Source organism: Leptopilina heterotoma, unplaced genomic scaffold, assembly GCF_015476425.1.
Source record: "Leptopilina heterotoma isolate Lh14 unplaced genomic scaffold, ASM1547642v1 Lhet_163, whole genome shotgun sequence".
Classification (NCBI taxonomy): Eukaryota; Metazoa; Arthropoda; class Insecta; order Hymenoptera; family Figitidae; genus Leptopilina; species Leptopilina heterotoma.
In genome coordinates this window covers 333,132-346,527 of record NW_025110879.1, presented here as the reverse complement: position 1 = coordinate 346,527, position 13,396 = coordinate 333,132, and the positions used below count along the sequence as shown (strand labels likewise).

Below are 13,396 nucleotides of genomic sequence, written 5' to 3'. Positions count from 1 at the left end.
TTTCCTCGGAATTATTTTATTAGTTTATTAAAAAAAAAGAAACATCGAGTAAAAGTTTCCAAGATAAACAGGAAAAATCTCATAAAAAATGTGTCTGGATTTGTTAAACTTTTTTAGGGAAAACTTTGAAAATTTTTGTCTCATGAGATTTTTCTAAATTTCATAAGGGAAAAATTTTTCAAGTTTCTTATTTATATATATTAAAGTTTCACTATAGCACAGCGACAAAAACTTTGAAAAATCTCTTTACAGAAAAATAAAATAAAAAATCTAATTCTCATACCTTTATAATATTTTACTTTTTAAAAAATTTTTTTAGAACAAAAAAATAATTTCTTCTCAGATAAAAAAATTCTTTTCAAAGAAGAAATTATAATTTTACATTAAAAATATCAATACAATAGGAAAAAAACAATTAATTTTCGTATACCAAAAAAATAATCCAAATAAAAAAATTAATAAAATAAAATTAAAAATTAAATATTACATTTCTTTTCCAAGAGGAAAATTCTCTGGTCAAATATTAATTATTATTTTCTCTAATTATTGTGGGAATACAAAGCATTTTTTGTAATGAGACAAATTTTTTTTCAGGTCATTTTGATTATTAGAAAAATAAATATATTTTGAAAAAAATTTTTTTCAAACTTACGGGATAGCGACGTAAAGCAATTTTGGATGAGGGTTTGTTCGCGAGAATGTCGAGACACAGCCACTGTGTCTTCTCAGTGATGTTATCGGCAGTGTCACTCTCATCGTGCCCGAATCACGGCGAGCGAATTTTGATGAAATTTCATGAGGCATCAAAATTGAATACTCATTCATTGTGACGTTGTTTGAAAAATAATTTCCAACTTGCTCAAATTACGCTCCCTCTATTCCCTATACTCTCGATATTTTCAATATAATAATAATAATCCATTTACTATTTTCACTTTTCCAAATTGACATTTCCTTCATTTTTTATCAAATAAAATTGAAAGCAAATATTCAATTGAAAATTAATTATTAAATAAATCAATTAAAAATTAATAATTAAATAAAAATCCAATTAAAAATTAATGATTAAATAATTATTCAATTAAAAACCAAGAATTAAATAAAAATACAATTAAAAATCAAGAATTAAATAAATGTTCAATTAATAATTGATTTCCAATTTTAATAATTAATTTCATTTGATTATTTTTTTTTATTATTTATTTCAAAAATCACCATTTTCTGCACTTTTATTTTGACACGACTGATAAGCAGAAAAAAAAATTCTTATTCGCGAAAAGAAAATTAGTATTTCAATGCGCGGATACGATAAAATCTATATATCTGAAACTGTCTTCGTTTCAATATTTTTTTTTCCTTTTTTTTTTTTTGATCCAGAGAGCGAAAATAGTTCAATATCACTTTATCATGTGAAGAAACGTGCTATACATTGGAAAACGCGGAAAAGAACGTACACACACAATTTACATTTATCTGTCCTTGGAATATATTTTTGTGAAAATTACCTTTTTTTTACTTAACAAATTTCTCTGTGAGAATATTTTTCGTCAGTCATCTCTCTATATCGAGGGAGGGTGGGGTAGGGGGGGGAAAAGTGAATATAATAAGAAAAAAAGGGGAAAAAAGAATATAAATAAAATACATTTTCCCCCAAGTACTTAGTTTTCCTTTTTCGTATAACCAGCGAATAAAGTTAGAAACAAGAAAATATTTTCTTTCCTGTTAATCCTTTCCTTTCTCAAAAAAAAGAGAAAATTTCCCCTTTTATTAATTTTCTCCGTAAATAAGTTACCAAAGTATAAACAAAATGCAATTTTTCTCTCCAAATTGAATTTTTTTTCTTTTATGCTTCTAATAACAAAAAAAAGGAAATTTCAAGTTTTTAGGAAAAAGAAAAGGGAATTTTTACTTTAAAATAATTTTTCATTCCTCATTTTCTCTCTAAGGAAAGAATTTTTCTTTTTTCCGAATTGGCTTCTATATTTTGAAAAAGAAAAATTATTATCACGTTTAATTGCAAACGAGGTTTTTAATCAATTTTCTTCTGTATTTTAAAAAAAAATTTATTGTCACGACTAATTAAAATGCTCTTAAAGTTTCGAACGTTCAAAATTTTTTCTTTTAATTTGTACCTTTTTCAAAAAAATTATTTAAAAAAAATAATTCTTAACTGAGTAAATTTTTGATTTAAATAATATTTTCTTCTTTTGAATAGTAATTTCCCCTAGTTTAATTACTTCCCAAAAACTAATTTTTAATTTTTAATTAGCAAAAACGTTTAGTAATTTTAATTAGTAACTGACTTTTTGCTTTTGAATTAGTAAATTTTTTAAATTTTGTAGAAATTACTATTTATTAGTAAAATTTAATAACTGAAAAGAAAAAAGTCAGTCACTATTTCAAATTTAGTAAACATTTTAACTAATTCAAATTTAGAGAGAAAATAAAATATTTTAAGTCAAAAATACTTTTATTTAAGAATATTTTTAGTTAAAATACTTTTTGTTAAAAATATTTTTAGTCACAATATTTTTAGTTAAAATATTTTTATTTAAAATAATTTTAGTTACAAATATTTTAATTCAAAATACTTTTAGTTAAAAATGTTTTTAGTTAAAATATTTTTATTTAAAATACTTTTAGTTGAAAATATGTAATAATAATAATAGTTATTATTATTATTATTATTATTATTATTATTATTATTACTATTACAATAGATAAAAAAAATACTTTTAGTTAAAATTAGTTAAAATATTTCTAGTTGAATTACTTTTAGCTAAAAATATTTAAAAAATAGTTATTATTATTATTATTATTATTATTATTATTATTATTATTATTATTATTATTATTATTATTATTATTATTATAAATATCTCTTCAAATTTTACCAATAAATAGTCATTTCTACTAATTTATTCGTAAAATTTACTAATTCAAAAGCATAAAGTCAGTGACTAATTCAAATTAGTAAACATTTTTATTAATTAAAATTTAGAAAAATTAAAAAAAAATTAGAGTTTAGAAATATTTGAGCAGAAAAAAATTTCCTTCATTTAAAAGTTGAAAACTTTAGGGAAAAATTAATTAATAACGAAGAAATTATTAATTTTTTGTTTTTTATTTATCGGGGACTGATAAAATATAATTACATTACAATATCTATGTATAATTAGCTAAATTATGTAAAAAATATGGTGTAATTTCACGGACAATTGACATTTTCAAAGTGTGCGATAAAGTAAAAATTAATGTTGCAATTAAGAGGGAGGTTTAGAGTTTTCAGTTTAATGTAGAGAATATAACGTTTAACGATGGGACTTTAACAATTCATTGTAAGCATTTGTATTTATAAATAGTCAATAATAAATGCTTGTAAAAGTTTATTGAGCGTTGAGAAATCAAATTTTGTTGATATGCTCGAGCAAATATGTAATAAACAAGAGAAAGACACATACACACACTATTTCGTTTTTTAAAATCTATGATTCATAAAGTTTTCAACACTTTGCTAATATGTATAATAAAATAATTTATCCTATGCTGCGTAAATTAGAAAAATACTGGAATTATTCCGTTCTTGTTTGGATTTTTTAAAATTATGTATGAAAAAAAAATTTTCTATTAAATTGTTTATTATAAAAATTGTGAACTTTCGAACATTTTATTTAAAATATTTTTTTAATTCAAAATATTCATGTTAAACTCTCTAAATTTGAATTTGTAAGAAATTTAAACTATTTACTAATTTGAATTAGTGACTAACTTTTTTCTTTCGAATTAGTAAATTTTACTAAGAAATTAGTAGAAATTACTATTTTTTCGTAAAATATTGTTTAAACAAAAATTTTTATTTGAAATATTTGAAATAAATATTTTAATATTTAAAAAAATATTCAATGTAGATATTTTTTAAACAAAAATATTGATTTAAAATAATTTTTACAACAGAATTTTCCATCTCGAAGAGAATAAAATTTTCCGATTAATTTAAAAAACTGATTTTTCCTCAAAATAATTGCTTTTTGTTTTCAAAATATGTTTTTTTCAATTTTTTAATATTAAATGGAAAAAAATTCAAATTTTCATCACCCACGTGAAAAATAATCTTGATAATAGCGCACTGATATTATGCAATAATATAACGATTTAAACGCCAACATTTCTTTGTTTATATTTTTAGACGCTCATCTTTTGCAGTAAATTAATCAGACTTTGCGAATAACCAAGGCTTAATTACTAATTATGTATGCATTGTAATGTTTAAGACTCTCATCCCAAACAAAGCGAGCAAACAATAATTTTCAATTTAAACCTGACCTTTTTATTGAGCGGGCAAATATTTATCATTATCGATATAAAAATAATAAAAAATTTTTTAAATAAAATTTGTACTTTTTGTACGAAATGGCTTGTCCCGTCTACAAGTAAATAAATAAATTTAAAAATGTATTTAAAAATAAAAGAAAAAAATAAAAGAAAAATGTAAATGAAAAATAAAGTTAAAATAAAAATGAAATAAAATAAAAAAGTCAGTGGAAAAGTTTAATTATCAATATAATTTCTATTATTTTTTCTAAAGCTTTGTCCTCTTTTTCTATCGGGGTATATTTATTTTTTTGTATATATAAAACTTCTGTTTTTACTGTCTTTTAAAAACGAGTTAAAAAAATGTAATAAATATCGTTATATATATATCAAACAAGAAAATGGAGGAAAAAGTGCATTTTTACGTAAACTCTGGTTGTTTACAAAGATAATTATTGTAAACGAAGCGTAACTTGAATAACTCAATGACATTGTTTGAAAGTTTTGTTTTAAACAAAAGAAAAAAAAAGATAGGTCACTCGCCCAGGAATGTTTCGAATACAATTATTTTGTTTTCCTGATTTATTTATAAAAAATTATTTTCTTTTTCTAATTATACAAAGCTGGAAAAAATTTTTTTTAACCAATTTCTACAAATTATTTCATGTAGCAAAATAAATAATAATAATAAGTAAATAAAAAAGGAAAATTACAAATAATTAAAAACCAACAAAAATAATAAATAAACAAAAAAGATAAAAATAAAAAAATGTAACTGATACTTAAATAAATAATATAAAAACAGTGAAATAATAAATAAATAAATAAAAGAAAAGAGGTAACTAATAAATAAATAGAAATATAGAAACGGTTAACTAATAAACAAATAAATAAACAGTTAAGTAATAAATAAATAAATAAACAAAGAAAGACAAAAAAATAATAAATAAATAAAGATAAAAAAATGTATCAAATAATTTAAAGAAGTTAATAATAATTAATAATAAAAATAAAAGTTGGGGAAACATTAGAAAAGCAAGTAAACAAATAAAAAAATTGAAACAAAAAATGCAAACGAAAATTAGAACAAACTGTAAAAAACTGCTTTTGCGTAATTTTTTTTTTTTTTAGAAAAATATATTACTTGGAAAAGCATTAAGAATGTTTTCCATTAAAACGATATATTTCTAGACAATGTCTCGTTAATGAGCATATAATACAACACTTTGGGAAAGGTACTTCCGTTGCTCTTTTTTTTCTTTATTTTTAAAACGGAAGTAGGCTAATACCACGAATCAACTGATTAAATCGATTGAGAATGAGTCTGCATAAGATTATAATTTGTAAATAAATGAGCTGATTATACGAGAAATATATGGCTAATTAAGAAAAAGGTAATCTCACAATATTCAAATTTTCGATTATCATCAAAATTAATCCTCCTCTATCCCCTCTCCCTTGGAAATTTTGTTAACGCGCACTAATTTTTTTTTCAAAAATAAAGATAAAGAAATCGTCATTTTCTAAACAATTAATTATTATCGCTGGAAATTTTCATTTAAATTACACAATTTTTCCTTTGGAAATTAATTTCCAACTTCCAAAATAATTCCGATTGAATAGTTCGAAAATAATTCGAATTGAAGAATAGTTCCAAATTCCGAACAACAAGCACTGTTTATTTAGCGAAGGAAAAAAATTGTTTCGTCATTTTTCGAAGAGAAAAAAAAAATACTATGTGACATACAATAGACTATCCACGACGTTTTGATGTTCATCACTTGCATGCCGGTTTAGCACTGGCAACCCACCATGCGGTCGACCAGACTGTTGCTTTCACGTTAACCACATAACCCTAACGTTGCGACGTCGCAACCCATCAAAAACAAAATAGAAATAGTCATTTCTATCAAGTTTCAAAAAGATGCTTGCCTCACCAATAAGTGACATAGATTTTTTTTTCTTTCTTTTGTATAAATAAAATACGAATTCTCAAAGGGTCAAATAATTTATAAACTAGTGGACAATTTTTCTTCATCACGCATCAAAGGAATTCGAATATATATATATATATATATATGGCAAATTTTATATTATTACATAAAGTGGAATTATGTGGAACCACAAATTTTAGGTGAAATTATCTACTGCTATTATTGAGAACTATTATTGTAGTTGAATGTTGAAAGTGCTCTTCCTATATAGTTACAAGACTCGAGATATTATTTAGAACTAGTGTCGTTTAAAGAGATGTAATTAATGATAAATTATATTGGGGAAACATTTAGAAAATATATTTCTCTGTTGTTGTATACCATAAACTGAAATTATTGTTTCATGTTATTGCAAAATTTTTTGAGTTGAATTTCTTGAAATATAGTCAAAATTTCGCGAAAATTATTATTTTTTACGTGCGTATTAATTTTACTCTCGAATAGGATTAATTTTAAAAGTACGATTCATTTTAAATTACGTTTAATTTTAAATTACGATTCATTTTAAATTCCGATTTATTTTAAATTACATTAAATTTTAAAATTTCCTAAAATTTAAATTAAATCAATTTAAGTTAATAATTTAAATTTTGGACTACCATAAATTTTTTATTTACATCCATAAAAAAATATTTGTATCATACAATTAGTCATATTTTACTAAGCACTCTCTGAATTTAAATTGGTGACTGACTTTTTGATTTTGAATGAGTAAATTTTACTAATAAATAGTAATTTGTACTAATTTACTAGTAAAATTTACTAATTCAAAAGCAAAAAGTCAGTCTCTAATTTAAATGATTAAACACTTTTTACTAATTCAAATTTATAGAGTAAATTATGATTCATTTTAAATTACGCTAAATTTTAAATTAAAGTAATTTAATTAATTTTGAATTACCATAAATTTTAGATTTACATTCATAAAAAAATATTTGTCTCATAAACTAGTGATTTATTTATTTTTTTCATTAAAATTTTATTTATTTTAAGTTAGAAGATACTTTATTTCAACAAAAAGAATTATTTTCTTTCTCCATTTTTTACTCTCCAAATTTGAATCAGTAGAAAATTACTAAATAAAATTTCAATATTTTCGATTTAGTAGAATTTTACAAACAATTAATAGAACTATTTTATTAAAAGTCGATAAAACAGCTTCACTAATTAATTTACTAAATTAACATGAAGAAAGCCAAAACAAAAAAAAAAACCAAAAAAAATATTAAAAATAAATTATTTGGCAATTGATGAAATTCTAAAAAAATTAGTAAAATTTTAGTAACAAATTATTCATATTTTACTAATCACTCTCTAAATTTAAATTAGTGACTGACTTTTTGATTTTGAATGAGTAAATTTTACTAATAAATAGTAATTTGTACTAATTTACTAGCAAATTTTACTAATTCAAAAGCAAAAAGTCAGTTTTACTAGTTCAAAGTAGTAAACATTTTTACTAGTTCAAAATTAGAGCTCGAAAAAGGGGAAAAATTGTCCGTTAAAATTAATAACAATTAGTGAAATTTTACTATTTATTAGTACAATTCTACTAATTCAGACTTAGAAAGTACTAAAAATTAAATAAAATACAGTAAAAAGTAGTATAGTATATAAAGTAGTATTGAATTTATAGTATATTTAATTGAACACGAGAAATAAATCAAATTTTTTTTTTTTGAGAAAAAATTTGTTTGACAGAAAAGAATTATTTTCTTTGAGCCAAACAATTGTTTTACTTAAATCAAATAAATCTTAAAGAATTATTTTTAGTAAATAATAAGTAGTAAATAATTCTTAGTAGAAAAATAACTTTGACTAATTTAATTTTTTACAAAAAGTTTGTGATTTTTTTCTCTAAAAACTATTTAGATCAGATTGGGTCAAAAAGGACAATTTTTTTTATTTTACTCGCAACAAAATTGTAATTTTAGATTTTTCTTCAAATCCTACTAATTTTAGTCATTGAATATGAAATGAGAAAAGAAAAATTAGGCTAAAATCAGTAGTGAATTTTATCTCTACTAATTTTAGTCATTTTTGTTTGAAAATTAATTTAAATTAGTAAAAATTAGTCACAGTTTCTCTAAGGATATCAAATTGAGACAAAAAACGAATCAAAAGTGTTGGGAAGCAACATTTTGATTCATGTGTTGTTTCAGTTTGATATCCTTAGAAAAACTGTGTAGTGAAAAAAAAATTAGTCAGAAAAATAAAAATAAAATAAAAATGCAGCTAACTAATTAAATTAAAAATTTCGAAAACAAAAGAGAAATCATCAAAAGCACAAAAAAAAATTCTATATTAAGAGAAATTTTTCACAAACCGCAACGAAATTTTTATTATATTTTCTTGAATTTTTTTCCCCTTTTATTCCTAATGTAGTCATAGAGAAGTCTTTTATTACATGTTTAGCGGTAGATTTTCATTCTTCCGTAAAATTTCAACTGTGCCACTTTTTCATAACTTGACTTTTATGAGTTTCTTGTAGTCGAAATTACACATCCTAGTATTTTTCCCCATTTTCTTAATATTTCACTTTTACGTTCATTTTTCAAAAAAAAAGAAAAGAAAAAAAATTGAGCCAATTTTGGTGTGTATGTAAATATAAATAGTAATTTAGGAAAAAATGTTTAATCTAATTTTATTTGTAGAATTGTCTCTGCACAATATGTGCGTGTGCTAAATGAAAATGAAAATTTTCTCTCATATACATAGTAAATTTAAAGAAAACTTTTTTTTATATTTTTGTGTAAGAAAACCTATTTTCTGGAATGTGTACTATTTATATTATATGTAAACGATGCTCACGAGGATTTTTATTTACACAACTTTCAACAAATTGCAAGAAAAAACAATTTCCAGAAGACGATAAGTACTACTACTTAGATACACACAGACAAATATTTTCTTTGCTCCAAATATATAATAGTTGTCTTACAGAAATATATATATATATATATATATATATATGGGACATTCCACGTCAACACGGACAGAGCTCTAAACAAAAATTGATTTGATGGATTTAAACGTTCTAGGGCTTAAAAGATTTCTACGTTCATGTAATTTAAGATGCCGATGGGCGTTTTTTGCAAAATTCCATTTCCGATGCCAATAGAACTGTCAAAAGTCAAAAGGTCCAAAAATCTCAAAATACTTTTATGAATTAAAAGCAAAAAACGAGGTAAATTATTCTGTAACTCATTCTTTATCAGTTTTTAGGGTTCCCGAATATGAATCTAAAGTTTTTTTTTAAAAATCCAAAATGGCGAATTCAATATGGCGGACAAAATTCAAATTTGATCAGATTCGATTAAAACTTGTTACTCGGGGGTTTTTAGGGTCGCTGATTACGAATCTGAAGTCACTTTTTAAAAATTCAAAATGGCGGATCCAATATGGCGGAAAAAATTTTCAAATTTGATACGATTCCCTTAAAACGTGTTACTCGGGGGCTTTTGGGGTCGCAGATTATGAATATGAAGTTACTTTGTAGAAATTCAAAATGGCGGATCAAATTTTTTAATTTGATCAGATTTAATTAAAAAGTGTTACTCGGTGGTTTTTAGCGTATCTGATTATGAATTTGAAGTCTCAAACACAAAGTAACTTCATATTCATAATCTGCGACCCCAAAAGCCCCCGAGTAACACGTTTTAAGGGAATCGGATCAAATTTGAAAATTTTTTCCGCCATATTGGATCCGCCATTTTGAATTTTTTTAAAATGACTTCAGATTCGTAATCAGCGACCCTAAAAACCCCTGTGTAACAAGTTTTCATCGAATCTGATCAAATTTGAATTTTGTCCGACATATTGAATTCGCCATTTTGGATTTTTAAAAAAAAACTTTAGATTTATATTCGGGAACCCTAAAAACTTATAAAGAATGAGTTACAGAATAATTTACCTCGTTTTTTGCTTTTAATTCATAAAAGTATTTTGAGATTTTTGGACCTTTTGACTTTTGACAGTTCTATTGGCATCGGAAATGGAATTTTGCAAAAAACGCCCATCGTCATCTTAAAGTACATGAACGTAGAAATCTTTTAAGCCCTAGAACGTTTAAATCCATCGAAGCAATTTTTGTTTAGAGCTCTGTCTGTGTTGACGTGGAATGTCCCATATATATATATATATTTTTCTCATAGACAACTAAACTTTTTATTTGTTAGAAATAAAAATTTTATTGTACACCAAATATTTTTTGGAAGGAAACCAAATAAAACTTATTTCGACCGAAAAGAAAGTTATTTGAACCAAATGAAATTTAATTGAACCAAATAAAATTTATTTGAACCAAATGAAATTTATTTGAACCAAATGAAATTTATTTAAAACAAATAAAATTTATTTAAAAAAAATTAAAGTTATTCGAAACAAATAAAATTCATTCGAACCAAATAAAGTTTATTTGAACCAAATAAAAATTTTTTGAATCAAATACAATTTATTCGAAGCAAACAAAATGTACTTCAACCAAATAGAATTTATTCGAACCAAATAAAATTTACTTAAATCAAATAAAATTTATTTATAACAAATGAATTTCTATTTGACTGTGGAACAAATATACCATTTCTCCGGGTGTATATACCTATCTTCATAAAATATACTTAAAAAGTTGATATCAAAGATTAAATCGAATATGAAACTTATATGACACTTTGAAAATAGAGAATAAAAAATAAATACAGAGATTTGACCATTCGCGCGGTGTCTCTGATGAGTTAATCTCATTTTTATCATAAAACAGATAAAGACGTACTTATCAAAGTTCAAAATGATATAAATCACCTGTTTTTCGAAATGCAACATTATAACTTTTCGGATAAAAATAATTTTTATTTCTTCTATTTCCCACTAATAGTAAAAGAAAATAGTGACAGGAATTTTTATTTTTCGAAACTACTTAATATTTATTTACACTTTTACTTTTAAGCTAAAATACATAATTAACAACGATCACTATTATTTTGTCAAACATAAACGAAAAAATTAATTAATTTATTCATTTTTTAAATAATTAAAAATTTTCGAAAAGTGCTTCGAATTCCAAAAATTTGTAATTAAAAATTTAAATAATTTTTCAAAAACTATTTGCAATGTCGAAAAGTTAAAATTAAGAAATTTTAATTAATTAATTTTTCGAATAAGTGTTTTAAAATTCTAAAAGTCGTAATTAAAAAATTAATTAAATATACTTGTACTTACAAGTATTTAATTAATTTTCCAATTAGTCTACAATTACGGAACATTGAAAATTAATTTTTATAATAAAATTCACAAAAAAACAATTTGAATTCCCTTTTTGAGAAGATTAGAACAATAACTTACAGAGGAAAGTTTCTAAATTCGAGGGTTGAAATAGACATATACATAAACGCGCTAGAAATACACATTCAAATATTATGGTAAAGTTATTTTTAAACATTTCTAATTTTCCGCTGAAAGCCACCTGTAAAAACTTTTATACATCTTTCAGTTTAATTATCTTCATGAGAATGGAAATAAGTGCAAAGTTCGTGCAGACGGAGCTTTTTAAATAAATATCTTCCGCTATTTTAAACCCAAAAAAACTATATGCATGTATATATGATGTACAAAATTTAAATTTCAACATAATAAAAGGGAGCATTGTTTTAAATACAAAAGGCTCTCTAAATACACTCTAAGTAAATAGACTCTCTAAATTTGCATTGTGGTTGAAAATCCACTAATTTAGTAATATCCAGAAAGTTAATTTAATAAAAATTACTACTTTTTGAATTTTTATTCTCTATTTATTTTTTATTCTTTTCTTTCCTTTCTGTACTTTCTATCTATCTATTATTTTAAATAAATAAATAAATAATTTAATTTGATAAAAATTACTATTAACTCTTAGTATTTTTATTCTTTCTATTTATTTATTTTTATTCTTTTTTAACCACTAATTTAATAGTAGTCACACAGTTTTCCCAAGGATATAAAATTGAGACAAAAAACGAATCAAAACGTTGCTTCGCAACACTTTTGATTCGTTTTTTGTCTCAATTTGATATCCTTGGAAAAATTGTGTCTATTTTTCACCAATTCAAATTAGTTTTTCCATTAGTTTTCAAATTCTTCATTTTATTTTCAATAATTTAATTTTTATTGCAATTTTTATATAAGAGTTGCTCTGCACAAAACATTTCGATGAATGTAAACAGGTGAACTTAACATAAAATACAATTTCGAATGCTAAAAACACAAGAAAATTATTTATTTAAATCAAAAGAAAAAACGAAAAACACAAAAATTTATAACATAATATTTTGCCAAAATCGCTAAGTGTCTTTTTCCTCCCACCAGATGGGACAAAAAAGCCACTTGCAGTGCATTTGTAAAACTCTTATAACTTAGTCCTTTCGTGGTTCATAAAAAATTTCCGACAAGGATTTTTAATAACTAAACTTTCAGTACAATTTTAAAAAAAATGAAAAATTCCTATTTTGTTGCGAGTAAAAAGAAAAAAATTGCCCTTTTTAACCCAATCTGATCTAAATAATTTTTAGAGAAAAAATCAAAAACTTTTTATAAAAAATTAAATTAGTCAAAGTTATTTTTCTACTAAAACTTATTTACTACTTACTATTTACTAAAAATTATTCTTTAGGATTTATTTGTTTTAAGTAAAAAATTTGTTTTGCTCAAAGAAAATAATTCTTTTCACTCAAACAAAATTTTTTACTTAAAATAAATAAAATTTGAATTATTTCTCGTACTTAATTAAATTAATCAAAATTTATTTATTTTTGATAGTTATTTTTCAACTAAAAATTAGTTTTTACTATTTTTTTAAAGTTTTTTTTTACTATTTCTATACTATTCTATTTTATATACTACTTTATATATACTATACTATTTTTTGCTGAAATTTATTTAATTTGTAGTACTTTCTAAATCTGAATTAGTAGAATTCTACTAACAAGTAGTAAAATTTCACTAACTGTTAGGGGAGAGTGGTCCTAAGTTGGCCGCCTAAGCAAATTGGTCGAAAATAGTAACAAAATGAAATTTAATCACTTCGGCAAGTATATATTAGTGTTCACCCTATTGAAAAT

At 23.0% G+C, this 13,396-nt stretch overlaps 1 protein-coding gene across 6 annotated transcripts in view; it reads right to left on the bottom strand.

Moving 5' to 3' along the window:
• LOC122499040 (cAMP-specific 3',5'-cyclic phosphodiesterase, isoforms N/G) overlaps nt 1-13,396 on the bottom strand; it is a 340,358-nt gene that overhangs the window by 130,462 nt on the left and 196,500 nt on the right. The window contains exon 1 of one of the 6 annotated variants that reach the window (XM_043607092.1): nt 653-668. The exons of the other annotated variants lie outside the window; for them this stretch is intronic. The gene's annotated coding sequence lies outside the window, so the exon portion shown is untranslated. Of the gene's footprint in view, nt 1-652; nt 669-13,396 lie in introns of those variants that run through there. 6 annotated transcript variants of the gene reach the window in all.